This window comes from Ursus maritimus, unplaced genomic scaffold, assembly GCF_017311325.1.
Source record: "Ursus maritimus isolate PB19 unplaced genomic scaffold, ASM1731132v1 scaffold_17, whole genome shotgun sequence".
Taxonomy (NCBI): Eukaryota; Metazoa; Chordata; class Mammalia; order Carnivora; family Ursidae; genus Ursus; species Ursus maritimus.
In genome coordinates this window covers 18,446,169-18,463,314 of record NW_024424119.1, presented here as the reverse complement: position 1 = coordinate 18,463,314, position 17,146 = coordinate 18,446,169, and positions in this window count along the sequence as shown.

The window sequence follows — 17,146 nt, the reverse complement described above, 5'->3', positions numbered from 1 at the left end:
CACATGCCCTCCTGTTGGCTAGTTCTTGTGGGCCAAAGATGCTACTACCTCGCTTTCTTTTGTGGGTTGCCTCCCTCTGTTATTCAGAAAAGCACCTCAGTTTCATCTTTCCCCCATTATCCAGAAAGATCTACCTTTACTTCGAATTGTTAAGTTCTCTCTCCTTCCCTTATCTAAAATAGGTGACTCACTTTCGTTCTTCGCTCTGTAATCCAGAAATGCTGCTCATTTTGGAAAAGGCAATGTTGCTCCATTATCCAAAAGAGCTATGAAGCTTGATCTCATCTTCCATGTAATCCTTTCCAATGCTATCCGAAGTATTGACCCCACTGAATAAATACTACTAAATATCCTGAGCCTATAATTATATCGCTAGTTAAAAGGTTGAGCAACTTTTCTCTGGGATGTCCGAATCTTTAGCATATATATTCCCAGTGTAAAGTGAAGATTACTGGGGACAAAAGTGGCCAAACATGCTCTGCTCTAACTTTCTGCCCTGTGGATATTAGAACATGAAGAACCAATCAAGGAACAATAATACAAGATTCACCAGGCTCTGTGGGGCCAATAGGTCAGCAGAGCTGACTGGCAACATACTGGGAAGTTGCAAAACTGGATGGTATGCCAGAATTTCCAAGGGAAGGGAGAGGCCACTTCCACGTCTGGACAGGACTCTCCCCAGTACAGAACGTATTAAGGAAATACCACATACTTGGACATGCCACAAGCCTTCTCTAGAAAGCGGCTGTGGCCATCATCAGGGCATCTCCATCCCCTGAAGAGCCTTGTGGGGGGGACAGCTGGTTCAGCTCTCCACCCTTAGCAGCTCGGTCCACCTGGAAAGTTTGAAATCATCTTCCCATGCCTGCCTAACTCCTTGCTACCTTCTCAGGCTCAGAAATCTCTCCCCTGTTCTTCTCTCACAACACCACATCCTTTTGTTCATGGTGCTAATCACAACTGGTAATCATACATTTGTGTCGCTTCCCCCCACCCCAAGTTGACTGCAATCCTCATACGGCAGAGGATATCTAACTTATTCACTGAATTCTCAGAACTGAGCACAGTGTTTGGCACATAGTAGGTCTTAAATGAATACTTCATGAGCTAATAAATGAAAACACATTATTACTCACATACATCTAGAAAAGGCTTTGGAGCTAGGCAAACCTAGATTCCATGTTATTGCCATAATCGACTCACTGTATGACCTAGGCAATTCACATCTCTGAACCTCAGATTTCTCTTCTTTAAAATAAGGGCAGGGAGCACTGGGGTGGCTCAGTCAGTTAAGCATCTGACCCTTGATCTCAACTCAGGTCTTGCTCTCAGGGTCATGAGTTCAAGCCCGGCGTTGGGCTCCATGCTGGGTACAGAGCCTACTTAAAAAAAAAGAAAAGAAAAAGAGAATGAGGGGAAATAATGCCTATTTAGCAAGATAATATATACATAGTAGCTGGCACAAGTTTTATTTAATAAAGCCTCTCTACAGATTCTTTCCCCATTCTCGGCCATCACTACCACCCCTGGACTGTTATACAGAACTATTTGCAATGCAGAAATGAGGTCCCACAGAGTCTAAGAAATGTGCTCAGCTGTGGGTAGCAGAGGGAGTATTAGAATCTTGGTCTTTGGCTTCCAATTTTTGCAAGTTTAATATATGACTCTTTTTTTTTTTTTTTGCATAGTTCATCTGTAGACTTCAACATGCTAAAATGTAGATAAAGAGAAATATAGGAAATATCATAAATACCAACAGGGTATACACTTAAGAAAGTATGTGAAATGAAACTTTGACAGATAATGGAAAAAGCTTGATAACACTGAAGAATGTAGTCACTTCTCATTGTGCTTCCAAAATAGTAATTGCTAATATCAGGACCTGTGAGCACTCCACTGCCTTGCTCCAGGGAAATGAAAGGGAGCTTCCTCATGAGTCAAGCTTACTCAGTTTAATTTTATTTTTCCAGACATACTCATTGCAGAATAAAAAAGAAAACCAAACCAGCAACAAGCAAACAAAATAAGCCAACAAGGCACTTGGCTAATTTGTTGTTTTCTATCCTCTGGTTTTCGCACTTAATAAAGGAAAAAACATCTAGAGAAAACATTAAAAATCTTTCAGACGATTAACAAAAATATCAAGGGACAATAAAGAATGCGAAGAAGTGTGGAGAGTATACAATATTACTCTGAACTGGTTTCACATGTCTCGAGGTCAGTATCACAAATATGTAGCAAAAGCCATAGATGCATATCCTTTAGCTGAGAAAATCCACCTTTATGATATATCCCAAGCAAAAGCCAAAGATGTGCCCCAAAATATATGTACAAAGGCATTATAGAAGCACTGTTGACAATAATCAAAACACAGAAACAATCTCAACAGCCAATAAAAATGGATTATTTATATAAATCATGGTATACAATGAAATAGACAAATGTCAAAGTGTGGTGGAAGCATACTGACAATGAAGGATGTAAAGATGTTTATAGTATACTGTTGACTGGGAAAAAAGTTTGAACAGTGTGAAATTTATACACCTAAAACACACACACACACACACAGAGTCCAATATATATGACAAATGTATGCCAAAATATTAAATGCTATTATTTCTAGGTTGTTTGATAATATCTATTTTCTTCTTTATAACTTTCTAAAATTTCAACATTTTAAAAAATAGTGAGCATATATGTACAAATGAAGAAGAATGGGGGAAATCCTTGAGACCCAGGGCAGTAGGATATACCTTAAAACACCCATTGGCAAATATGAAAGAGAATCCAAGTAAAGCCCAGCATCCAGGAGGTAAGCAAACAGGTTTTGGTGTTGGCTCTTCCCACAGGGTAGCCCTGGCATCATCCTGCCTTTTGTAGGGCTATGGTCACTGAACCTCCAGTGCCATCATGTCTGGCTTCTTAAGGACTTTCATGAACTTTTTTGTGAACCCACTGTACTTAACAGGGGCTAGCAGAAAAGGAAGGGTCATCAGCCATTAAATCCTGGCCCTTCGCCAGGACATCACAATTAAAGTGGCAACACCCACTGTGGTCTAGAGCAGAGCTGACGGCTATGGAAAATAGGAAAATACCTGACCCTCCACGAACCTCATTTACTCTATATCTTTTTTTTTTCTTTTAGCATCTAAATGACAAGGACTACGCTTGTTGCTGTAGGAAGAGAAGCAGATCTAGAAGATGTAGTTTCTGCTTTTGTGAACCTCACAATGACATCATCCTAGCATGACAACAATACATCAAAACAGGAACAGTTAAATAACGAAATCAGGCATTGTGTGGTTAAACACCAAAGGATGGTACTGGCAGTAAAATTTTTAGGAGTCTTTGCTTTAGCCCCAGAGGTTGCAGGGACTCTGTAGTTCATTCCAGATGATCCTGTGCTATTTTCTCAATGGCTTAAGGGAAAAAGTAACCAGAATGCCCTGCAACCACTGAGACCAATATGCCACGGACAGAATAGACTGGGGATATTTTTCATGACCCCCCCCCCCAAAAGCCCTTCAAAAAAAGACAAAAATAATAAGAAAAAGAAAAAGAAAAGAAACTCCTATTCATCCTTCAAAATACAATTCATATGTCATTTCATCTGTAAAAGCTTCTTTCGGTTGGTAGTTAATGAAATCCAATAAACCACCCTATGACTTAGTGGTTTAAAACAATAAATACCTACATCGCTCATGACTTTGTGAGTCGACAAACAGTTCAGGCTCACCTGCACAGTTCTTTTTTTTTTTTTTTTTTAAGATTTTATTTATTTATTTGACAGAGAGACAGCCAGCGAGAGAGCAAACACAGCAGGGGGAGTGGGAGAGGAATAAGCAGGCTCATAGCAGAGGAGCCCGATGTGGGACTCGATCCCAAAACGCTGGGATCACGCCCTGAGCTGAAGGCAGACGCTTAACGACTGCGCTACCCAGGCGCCCTCACCTGGACAGTTCTGATCTCACCTGGCCTCCCTCGTTTGTAGTCAGGGAAGCAAGCTTTTTTGAGGCCGTTAAATTAATTGACCAAGGAGCCCATTAGACTGAGGTGGCTCTAAAGCTGTGTAGGCCTACATAAGTAAACCAAATCCAAGCCTGTAAATGCCTCAAGGTTATGAAATCAAAACCCTCCCGAAGGATAACCAATCATAGCAACTAGGCCTTAAGCTACAGCCAATCAACGATTTTCTTACTTTGCTTCCTCCTTTTCTCTAGAAAAGCCTCTCCCGCAGCCGCTCCCCCAGCCGCTCCCTCAGCCCCTCCCCCAGCCTCTCCCCAGCCCCTCCCCCAGCCGCTCCCCCATACTCCTATGGGTGGAGTGTTTCCAACCACTTCTGATCTGGTGTTACCTGATTCAAATCAATTTTTGCTCAAATTAACTCTTAACATCTTTAATATGGCTCAATTTATCTTTTAATAAGGCCCAGGCACGTCATTACTCCTGCCACATTTTATTCACCAAACCAAGGCACCCAGCTAAGATTAGATCCAAGAGGTGGAAACGTAGACTTCGTCTTTTGGTACAAAGAGTTATAAAGTTTTAACGCAAAGAGCAAACATTTTTCAAATGAAGACTTTTGGGCACTTTTTTAAAAAGTTGAGTTTGTTGGATTCTGTGCCATGGCCCCTCTCCTGCGTGAAAATCTCGGAGCCTCTCCTTCTCTACCTGTGGCCTCTGTCCTGGGAGCAGAGGGAAAGCGGTGAGATGTTGGACCGCTGCACCATCCGCAGCCCCTGGAGCAGCTGCCGTCCGAGGGCTGCGGCAGGGGCTGGTGAACCAGCGCCGAGACTCCTACTACTCCTACCCGGGCCACTTGGACCTTTTCGGCTTCTTCGCCATTGCGGAGAATGAGAGCAAAGCGCGAGTCTGCTGCAACTTGACGGAGAGGATGCTGCAGCCCCGCAGACTACCAGCCGACAAGCGAGAGAACGGACACCTTCTTGTCACCGCTGTGTGGGAGCCTCTCCTGAGTTCCTCCCGTTTGCCATCATCTTCGCTTTTCTGCCCCAAGTAGACCGATCCACCATGGCCATGTTTCTCCTGCTTTCCTTATACAGAAGTGCTTGCACCAGGGACGTCCTGCCTGACCTGTCTTCCTGTGGACTCTTTGGAACACAGCATTGGGAGACCTTCAGAACCCCGGAGAGGTGAGAAGGTGGAGAGATCCTAAAGCCAGCAAGAGAGGGGAGAAGGCCCTGGAATGAGATGGGATTCGGAAGTTCGTTTTTGGGTAGTTGTCGTTGCTTTTTCTGTAAAGTTTAGAAATTTTTCAGTCTCGAAAAAAAAATTACGTTTAACTATAATTTATATGCAGTAAAATTTACCCCCTTTTAAAAAATTGTGGTATAAAACACATAAATTTCCATTTTAACCCACAGATCTCTAGGATTTTTTTCATCTTGCAAAACTGAAATTCCATACTCATTGAAAAACAACTCCCCATCTACCCCTCTCCTCAGCTTCTGGCAACCATAATTATACTTTCTGTTTCTAGGAGTTTACTTTAGATATCTCCTATAAATAGAATCATAAATTATATGCCTTTTTGTGACTGGCTTATCTCACTTACCATAATGTCCAAGGTTTGCCCATGTTGTGGCATATAACAGAGTTTCATGCTTTTTAAAGGCTGAATAATATTTCATTGTATGCATATATCACATTTCCTATATATATTCCTCAGTTAATGGGCATTTGTGTTGTTTCCACCTCTTGGCTATTGTGAATAACGCTGCAATGAATATGGGTATACAAATATCTCTTTGAGATCTTGCTTCCAATTCTTCTGGATTTACATACCCAGAAGTGGAAGTGGGACTACTGGATAATACGATATTTTTTTTGAAGATTTTATTTATTTTTAGAGGGAGAGAGAGCACACATGAGCAGGGGGAGGGGCAGAGGGAGAGATAGAGAATCTCAAGCCGACTGTGCCATGAGTGGAGTCCCACATGAGGCTCATCTCACCATCCTGAGATCATGACCTGAGCCTAAATCAAGTCAGGCACTTAACCAACTGAGCCACCCGGGGGCCCCAGTAGTTCTATTTTTAATATTTTGAGGGACCTCTATATTGTTTTCCATAGCAGCTGCAGCATCTTACATCCCCACCAATAATGTGCGAAGGTTTCAATTTATCCACATCCTTGTCAACGCTCATTATCTTAGGTGGTAGCCATCTTAATAGGTGTGAAGTAAAAATTCATCCATTTTTAAGTTCATAGTCCTAGGAGTTTTGACAAATGCATGCCTTTGTATATCACCCCAACTTCCAATCACTCCAATTTCCATCAACCCAAAGGTTCCCTTGTGCTCCACTTCCATAAGTCCTCTCATCTAACCAACAGCCCCAGACAATCACAGATACGTTTTCTGTCTCTATTATTTTGATGTTTCCAGAATGTCATATAAAGGAATCATATAGTATGTAGTTTTTGAATCTTGCTTCTTTCATTTGGCATAATTTATTTGATTCATTCCTGCATTTGCATGTATGAGGAGTTTGTTCCTTTTTGTTCCTGAATAGTATGCCATTGTATGGACATACCAGAGTTTATCTATTCATTATTTGGAATGTCCCAATAACTTTATGCATCTGTATAACTTCAGCTGTATATTATTTGCATACATAGATTTTGTGTAAACATATGTTTCTTGCTTCTCAGGTAAATACTGGAGACTGGGATTAGTGGATTCTATGGATTATATACTTAATTTTATACAGAACTGCTAGACTTTTTCTGTTGTGGTTGTAACATTTTGCATTCCCATTACCAACATGTAAGAGTTCTAGTTCCCCTATATGCCCAAGTGCCCTAGCATTTGGTTATGTCAGGTTTTTAAAATTTTGTTTTCTAGCTATACAGCAATACGTGTATAGAGATATCTCTTTGTAATTTGATTTGTATTTCCTTAATAACTAACAATGCTGAGCATCTTTTCATGTGTTTATTTGCTATTATCTTCTTTAGTAAAATGTTCAAATTGCCTGTTTTTTACTGTAGTTGTTTCTTTTCTTTTGGGGAGTCTTGGGAGTTTTTTTTTTAAGATTTATTTATTTTGGAGAGAAAGAGAGAGAGAGAGAGTGAGTATGTGAGGGAGGGTGGGGGGGAGCAGGGAGAGGGGCAGAGGGAAAGGGAGAGAGAAACCCAAGCAGACTCCACTCTTAGCCAGAGTCTGAATCAACAGGTGGCTGGATCTCAGGACCTTGAGATCAGACCTGAGCCCTGAGCCAAAACTAAGATTCAGACCCTTAACTGACTGTGCCACCCAGGCGCCCCAGGAGTCTTGGGAGTCTTGTATACTCGTGTCAAATATGTGATTTGTAAATATCTTCTCCCAATCTGTGGCTTGTCTTTCTATTTTCTTAACATTGTGTTTTTCAGAGGAAAAATTTTTAATTTGGAAAAAAACGCAATTTACCTTTTAAGATTTTATTTATTGAGAGACAGATAGGCAGAGGACAAGCAGGGGGAGGGACAGAGAGAGAGGGAGAGAGACAGACTCCTTGCTGAGCAGGTTGCCTGATGTAGTGCTCAATCCCAAGACCCAGAGATCATGAGATCCCAAGACCCTGAGATCATGACCCTAGCGGGTTAGTCGCTTAGCTGACTGAGCCACCCAGGCGCCCCTATCTTTTTCTTTTATAAATATTGCTTCTGTATCTGTATGCTTGTATCTTCTTTTACAAATATTGCTTCTGTGCCAAACATAAGTTCACAAAGATTATTTTTTCTTCTAAAAATTTTATAATTTTTTATTTTGTTCACTAATCTCTTTTAAATTTTGTTTAAGATGTCAGGTAAAAGTTGAGGTCTATTTTCTTGCATGTGAATGCCCAACCATTCCAGCACCATTTGTTGAAAAGACCATCTTTTCTCCATCAAATTTGCTTTGCACCTTTACCAAAAAACAACTGGCCACAAATGTATTGGTATCTTTCTAGACTCTCCATTCTATGCCATTAATCTCTGTGTCTATTCTTTTGTGAATACTATATGGTTTGGTTACTAGAGCTTTATGGTAAATCTTTATATGAGGTAGTATAAGTCCTCCAAATTTGTTCTTCTATTTCACAATTGTTTTAGTAATTCTAGTTCCTTTGTATCCTCCTGCTTACCTTGAATTTACTCTTTAACATCTAGTTTTTTAAGGTAGAAACTTGTATCACTAAATTGAAACCTTTCTCTTTTAATATAATCATGTTATGCTATAAGTTTCCCTCTAAGCACTGCTTTAGCTGTACCCTACAACTTTTATAAGTTGAATTTTCATTTTTATTTAGTTCAAAATATTTTCTAGTTTCCCTTATAATCCATGAGTTGTTTACTTCCCAAATATTTAGGGGATTTTACAGGTATCTTTCTTTAAATTATTTATAGTTTAATTCTGTTGTGATCAGAAAACATACTTTGTATGATTGCAGTTCTTTTAAATTCATTTAGGTTTATTTTATGGCCCAGAATAAGGTGTATCCTGGTGAGTGTTCTACATGTACTTAGAAAGAATATACATTCTGTTGGTGTCTGAGTGTTCCAAAAATTACTTAGGTCCAGTTGGAGTATAGTGTTATTTAGGTCTTCTATAACCCCACTTATTCTTTTCTACCAGTTATATCAATTTCTGAAAGCAGAGTGTTAAATGTTCCAACTATAATTATGGATTTGGATTTATCCTTTCAATTCTATCAATTTTTCTTCATGTATTTTGAAGGTTATTTGTTAGGTTTATTCATATTTGGGATTGTTACATATCTTTGTAAATTGACTTGTCTTTAATTAATATTAATCTTTATTTTTGATATTTCCTGTTCTGAAGTCTACTTTGATACTGTGGTAATTTTTGAAATTTGTCATAGCAGACTTATTCTCTCTTCTTAACAGTTACTTATTTATTCATTGCTCCACTCTAGAAAAGGCCAGATAGCTCAAGACAATCTCCAGTGTGGTACTGAAAGCAGAGCTGTTTACCATGACAAGGACAGGAGGGAGGTAGGATAGGCATTTCGACAAATGGACCAGTAGTCTGAGACAAAACTCACTGGTATGAAATAATATACCGTGTTAGGGGAAATGTGATTGATTGAGCAAGCAGAAATAAGGGTGAGAAAGGGCTTGGCAAGACACAACGTGCTTTGATCAAACTGGGTTCAGATTTGGTATATATTACTGAGATCTATAACAATGGGAAATAAAAGGTTTTAAATCAAGGAATGTCATGACCAAACTTTCATTTTAGGAAGACCACTCTGGAAGTAATGGACATATTAAATTTGTAGAGATTATAGCTAGGAAATCTCATAATAGATGAATATTGCAATGTGGCATTTAGAGATCATTAAAGTATGAACTAAGGCTCTACTAGCATCAGAGGTGGAGAAAACGACAACTGTTAGAGTGATAGAAATATTAATTTAATGACTGTTAGGGGTTGACATGGAGGGAGGAGACTAGGGGTAAGCCAAGGTTGCTGTTTTGTATAACAATATGGACATGGTAATACTTACTGTGAAAGGGCCATCAAGTTCATTTGTGGGGAAATATTGAAAATCCAGCATAAAACTCTAGGATAGATAAATAGGCTTGGATTGGATTTTGGATAGCCAAGTCTGGATAGATGCTTAGTTTGAAGCTCAGGAGAAGTATCTGAGCATTGCTGTGGGGATGAATGAGGTCACTCAAATGGTATACAAAGTGAGGGACCCAAGAGGAGCTACTACCATAAGGAGTACATAGAGGAGGAAGAGTGAGTAGACGAGTGTGAGAGGCAGGACTTGAGAAGCAGGAAGAGGGCTTTTTAAATTACCCTAACAGTATTTGTCACTCTGCATTATAATTCCTTGTTTCCTTTCTGGACTTTGAGTTCTTCAGAGTCAAGGGCAATGGTGTAGTCATCTTTGTAGCTCTACTGGCACAATGTTTCACTCACAGATACTCAGTGAAGTTTTGGTAAGTGAGTACAGCAAGGCCCACGTTTTAGAGAACAATTTGATCATTCAAAACAAAACCAGGGCAAATGTCCTTAGAAGGTTGGTGATAAAGTGGTTATCAAATTGCCTCTGATTCATTCCAGAAATACATCATAGAAACTAGTCTTTAAAGAGTTGGTCCATCAAAGAACAAGAAGTACAGAGCTCCAGAATCACTGATGGGGAAATCACAAGAACCCAACTCACTAGCTATTTTACCTTGGGCTAATTCAGTTCTCTGAAGCCTAGTTTCCTCATCTGCTAAATGAAGGAAGGGGGGAGGAGGACATTTACTCTGCAATAACATGTAATTTGAGTAAAGCATCCAGCATAATGCCTGGTAATCACGATAGCTGTCATCATCATCATCATCATCATCATCATCATCATCATCAAATACAACCCATACATTTCACAGATAAAAGCATCAACATCCACCTATGACAACCGTAGAAAAAGCTGAATCAGGTCTCCACTGGGGAATCTACCATGCTTTATGTCAGGAAAATGGTGTGCTCATCTTTCTCTCATAGTAGATAGACTGTGGGCTCCCTGAGAGCAGGAATCTTGTATGTATTTCTAGCAGCTATTTCTATAAAGGTTCATAGAGTTGAAACATGAAATACAGAGCCTTTAAATACTATTTAAGAGACATTCCAGTTTGGAGAACTTTTTTAGTATTTTGGAAAACCAAACAAAAGCAGTTTAACTAGTTCCTACGTGAACGTGAGTTTATTCAATTCACTGACATTAGCACTGATGGATTAAATGTCTAGGAAAGGGTCTCTGAAGAGAGGCTGTTTTTTTGCACATAAGATTTTTTTTTTTTTTTTGCACATAAGATCTACAGTTCCTCATGGATGTGTCCATAGATGAAATTGAAACTATCTCGGCCAGGCCATTCAGGAATACCTATGCATCTCACTGTAAAATAACTCCACAGTAATTCTTTGACTTCTAAAACTGCCTGCAAAACTTCTAGAAACTCAGGCCCAAATTTCTCCCTTTTGATTTCTTGAGATTAAAACAGTAGGGGGTCATGAGGTACTCTCTTACACCAGGCATTGGCCACACGGAAGGCCCCTGCCCTTTGTGACTCATGGCTACTCATCAGCTCTGTATTGTGAACTCTTGGCGTGGCCTGCAGTGCCTACAGGAGCCATCCTGCCAACCTCTCCAGCTTTATCAGGAGCCACCTTCCCCTTGCCCTCTGCACTTAGGCACAATGATCTGCTCACTATTCCTGGAACATTCTCAACACATAGCCCCATAAGCCATTCCCCTCATGGGGCCTTTGTAATAAGTTTTCCCATTATCTTGAAAAACTCTTTCAGTTAGTCACTTCAGTCAAGTGGAGAAGAGATGGAGAAAGAGCAAATTAACCTGGAAAGAATGTTAGATCGTGTATCATCTCTTCAGCCACACCCAACCACTGAGATAGCAATCACAATCCTTCTTATGAGATACAAAAGCAAACAAAAAAACAATTGTAATGAGGAATTTAACAAAACAACTCAAAATAGAAACTAACTTTTTTTAAGTAAGAAGGTTTTGTTTTGTTTTTATTTTCCTCCTGCATTTGGCAAAATACTCTTTAAGGTAGGAACGTGGAGTCTCTTTGTGCTACAAATTTTTTTTAAAAAAGATACAGCCACTTTGGAAAACAGTGTGGAGTTTCCTCAAAAAGTTAAAAATAGAGCTACCCTATGATCCAGAAATTGCACTACTGGGTATTTACACCAAAGATACAGATGATTACCCAACATTTGCATCAACATAGATGGAACTGGAGGAGATTAGGCTAAGTGAAGTAAGTCAAGCAGAGAAAGACAATTATATATTTTCACTTATTTGTGGAACATAAGGAATAGCAAGGAGGACATTAGGAGAAGGAAGGGAAAAATGAAGGGAGGGAAAGCAGAGGGGGAGATGAACCATGAGAGACTATGGATTCCAGGAAACAAACTGAGGGTTTTAGAGGGGAGGGGGTGGGGGGATGGGTTAGTCTGGTGATGGGTATTAAGAAGGGCACGTATTGCGTGGAGCACTGGGTGTTATATGCAAACAGTGAATCATGGAACATGACATCAAAAACTAATAATGTACTGTATGGTGACTAACATAACATAATAAAAAATAAAAAATAAAAAAAGTTTTTATTTATTTGTTTATTTTTGTGAGAAAGAGAGCATGAGAGTACAAGTGCACAAGCTGGATGGGAGGGGCAGGGGGAGAAGCAGACTCCCTGTTGAGCAAGGAACCCGATGTGGGACTTGATCCCAGGACCCTGGGATCATGACCTGAGCCAAAGGCAGACACTTAACTGACTGAGCCACCCAGGGCCAGGCACCTGTGTGCTACAAATTTTTTAAAACAGAAAAGCCCATATTTAAATTGACTTCCAAAACTGGCATTCCAGCATCACACATTAAGTTAATGTTAATTGACTATAATTATCTGTTTTTTAAACTGGATTAAAGGTTTAAAAAATCCATAAGCAGGAAGAATTTATTTAATCAATTATGTATGTTTAATTTAAAATGTAGATGTAATACTTCCAGATCCAAGGACAATGTTTAAACACATAGATACACAAGTTATGCTATGGCAGAGTTAACCAAACTGGGGTGCCTATAAATTGAACAAGCAAAGGTCTTGCCCAGTGTAACACAGCATATTAAGAGAACAGGCTTCAGAATCAGAAAAGCAAACACAAATGCCTAAGCCCACCATTTCCTAGCACGTTTCAGTAAGTATGAAAGCCACAACTTCCTTCTCTGTACTAGCAGTTTGAAAGTTCTTGCCTCACCCAGTTGTTAGAAAAATTATATAATATGAACAATGCTTATCACAGTGCCTGGGATACAGTATGTACAAAATATTACTATTAATATTGTTAAAAGTTTAAAAAGGAAGTTGATAGCCACCATTTGTATGAAGTTTAAAGTAATGTATCTCGGTGATTAATTTAAAAGATGAAAAAAATTAATACAATTACTTGTATTGATATAATTCATATATTTCTTAAATGATCACATGACAAATAATTCAAGTATGCTTGTGTTTTCCTTTACTCCCAAAAGTAATATTTCATTCTAATCTAGCTTATGCCTTGATTGCCTCTTTTAGAAAGAAGAAACATTTTGTTAAACTTTATTCTCCTTAAAATAAACAAACAAAAACTCCAACATACAAATAGAATTGAAAATAAACTTCTAGGGGCGCCTGGGTGGCGCAGTCGTTGGGCGTCTGCCTTCGGCTCAGGGCGTGATCCCAGCATTATGGGATAGAGCCCCACATCAGGCTCCTCTGCTATGAGCCTGCTTCTTTCTCTCCCACTCTCTTTCTCTGTCAAATAAATAAATTAAAAAAAAAAAAGAAAAGAAAAGAAACTTCTAGTTTAGAGATGGTGAATTAATCATACACATGACTACTCCTCCCTCTCAAAACCATTAAAATAAAACAAATGAATTATTTAAAGATATAAAACCAACCAGATAAAGAAAATGGGAAAGAGAGAAACCACAAAACTTTAGAAGCCTGGACATTGATGGGCCAGGCTTAACCTGATAGAGCAGGCACCAAAATGCTACTGCTAAGTGATTGGTAGAGAAAGCAACATACACTATAGAACCTCTAAAAGATGATAAATTAGTGGCCACTTGTACCTCTGGAAGTGGGGATAAAGTGGAATTAAAATTAAGAGTAGCTGAAAGTATGTTTTAAAATCATTTAGACAAAATGAGATACCACTTCATATACACTAGAGTGGTGTAATAAAAAAGATAATGACAAGTGTTGTCTAGGATGTGGAGATTTGGAGCACTCACACATTGCTGGTGGTAATGTAAATGGTTGAGCTACCTTGGAAAAGTACCTTATAAGGTTAAAATACCAACAGTTCCTCAAAAGGTTAAGGAAGAGTCACCAGCAATTCCATTCCTAGATATATACCCAGAAGAAACAAAAACATGTACATAGAGAAACTGGTACACAATTGTTCATAGAAGCATTATTTATAATAGCCAAAAAGTAGAAATAACCTGAAACCATTAACTGACAAGTGAATAAATAAAATATGGTATATCCACATGATGGGCTATTATTTGGGGAAAAAAAGTGAATCCATTTATAGGCAAATCCATAGACACATAAAGTAGATTTGTGTTGCTTAGGGCTAGGGTTGGGGGCAGTGGAGGGTGCAAGGAATGGTGGGCAGGTGACTGCTAGGGACTCAGGGCTTCTTTGCGAGGTGATGAGAATGTTCTAAAATCCATGTGGTGTGAGTTGCACAACTCTGTGAATATATTAAAAAACACTGAATTATATACTTTATTTTTTATGTTTTTTTAAGATTTTATTTATTTATTTGACAGAGAGAGAGAGAGACAGCCAGCGAGAGAGGGAACACAAGCAGGGGGAGTGGGAGAGGAAGAAGCAGGCTCCTAGCAGAGAAGCCCAATGTGGGGCTCGATCCCAGAACGCTGGGATCATGCCCTGAGCCGAAGGCACATGCCTAACGACTGCACCACCCAGGCGCCCCTGAATTATGTGTTTAAGAGTGAATTGTATGGTTTGTGGATTGTCTCTCAATAAAACTATTCCAATAAAAATGCAACAGTTAGACCCTCAAGGCATTTTTCTTGCACTGCACAGAGTGGAGCAACCATAGTTTTTCTACCACCTAGAAGACTGGTGCAGGGGGCAGGGAGTCCTTCTCTCTGATGGAGGTATAAAAGAGAGGTTCTTTGGACGATACAGTTACAGGCAGTAGGAATAGGCTAAAGTTCTGAACTAAATTTAAACCTTGGGTTTTCTCCCCACTTTTACTTGCAGAAAACTGGCAAAAGGATCAGCAGATCTCTGGGCAATCTGACCAGCCTTAGTGAATATGTCTGAAGATGTTGATATTTCTCCAACAGATACATCAGTAGGGCACCTCCAAAGAAACCAATCCATTAGTTTTGAAGCTCCTACTCAGCACTGACCTCATGCTCAGAGCTTACAGTTAGCTTTCTGGTCCCCTGTTCTTAAACAGCCAAGACAGTCAGGTATCTGAGGAAAGCCTTTAATGTAAAACCAGAGGCCTACAAAAACAGCCAGAAGAAAAGCAACTTGGAGGAAAAAGAGACTACTAAGGAAGACAATGTCAAAATTTTAAAGGGACTAATATTAATTATAGAAATATAGAGGATATTGTGTCATGAAGCAAGAATAGGATGCTATTTTAAAAACATTCAGATATATGTATATAATGGAATACTATTTGGTATTTAAAACACTTAAATGTATATTTCTAAATTTAAAAAAGCCAGTATAAAAAGGCTAGATATTGTAAGATTCCTATAACATTCTGGAAAAAGCAAAACTATAGAGTCAAAAGATCAATGGTTTCCAGGAGTTTGGAGGTAGTGTTGATTGGATGGAGCACAGTGGATTTTTAGAGCAGTGAAAATATTCTGTATGATACTGTAATGGTAGATATATGACGTGTGCATTTGTCAAACCCATGGAACTTTATTACACAAGAGTGAACCTTAATGCATTCAAATTTTTAAAAATTATTTAGGAGGTCAGGGATGTTAGTACAGAATGTTACAAAAGAGCCTATATCATCAATATATGAAACAACCCTTGAAGGGTGAGGAAAAAGAAGGAATCACCTTTTTTTTTTTTTTATCCCAGCATTCTAAACATTTGATCATGGAATTCTATTAATGTTAGCACAGTTAGAAAACTTTTTCAAGTGACATCTCCAAGTAGATACTGAAATACTCTAATAAAGATGACCGGTCTACTTACATTATTTCTTGTGACAAAGGTAGAAAACTGCTTTCTGGATAAGGTATCATTTATTTTTGAGAATTAAATTTTTTTTTAATTTTCAGAAAATACCTGTTTACAAAAGAAGGAGAAACAGACATTTATGCCTTAACACAGGCCAGGCCCTTTCATTAACATTATCTTATTCAATCTTCCACAATTTCGAAAGATAGGAATTTTCATTTCCATTTTACAAAGAAACATTACATAAAGTCCTATATCACAGAGTATGTGGTAAAGAAAGTAAGTGAATGAATAATTTAAGCACATTATGCATGTGAAACAGTGCATTACATATTGTTAAGGGTGGAAATGCATAATGAGCCTAAGTACTTTTAATTAGAAAGTTTAATTACTGTTCAATTTTTACTAAAATTTTCAGAAGGATGTTTCGGAAATGGATGCTTCAGTTAGAGAATGCGGGTTGAGTTGGGCTTTGAAGTGTGGCTAGAGTATAGATAAGTGGGCAGGAGGATGAGATCATCTCAGGTGGAGGCAGCTACAGGCAGTCTCTCAGGCCAGCAAGAACATGGTTGTGTAGAGTCAAGTGGATTGAAGTACTTTCCTGGGAGCCTCCAATCGTAATATTTTTAACTGCAATATATGCTATTCTGCAGTCTATGTCTACTAATTTCATGGCTCTCTTAAAGCTAACATTTTATTTAATTTTCTTTAATATGATATGGAAATATGGAAACATCATCAGATAAAGCATTAAGTCAAAGAATGTAAGAGCAAGGAGACGTTGATGCAGATGAGTTTTTAAATTTTTCCAGGACAGGGGCGCCTGGGTGGCACAGCAGTTAGGCGTCTGCCTTCGGCTCAGGGTGTGATCCTGGCGTTGTGGGATCGAGCCCCACATCAGGCTCTTCCGCTGTGAGCCCGCTTCTTCCTCTCCCACTCCCCCTGCTTGTGTTCCCTCTCTCGCTGGCTGTCTCTATCTCTGTTGAATAAATAAATAAAATCTAAATAAATAAATAAATAAATAAATAAATAAATAAATAAATAAATTTTTCCAGGACAGCACACATGGTAAGTGGGAGTTGGGGTATGAACAGATATGTCTGGTTTCGAGTCTATAATCTTTCTACCTACATGGTTTGAGTCCTCATTTACAAAGGAGGAACTGAAGTCTGGAAAAGTTATATTACATGGTATTTATTAAAGAGTAAATTCAGTGGGGTTTTCCTGTTGTGATTTCTCTAAAAATGCATATAGAATAACAGAACACAAAATATAAATAGAACCCAGCTAAGAGGCTCAGTCATGTAGAAAAGAAGTCCATAGCAGAGGAGAGGCTAGGAAGAAAGATGACTCTGTCTGGTTTGTGTTGAATTTGAGTTGCTGCTA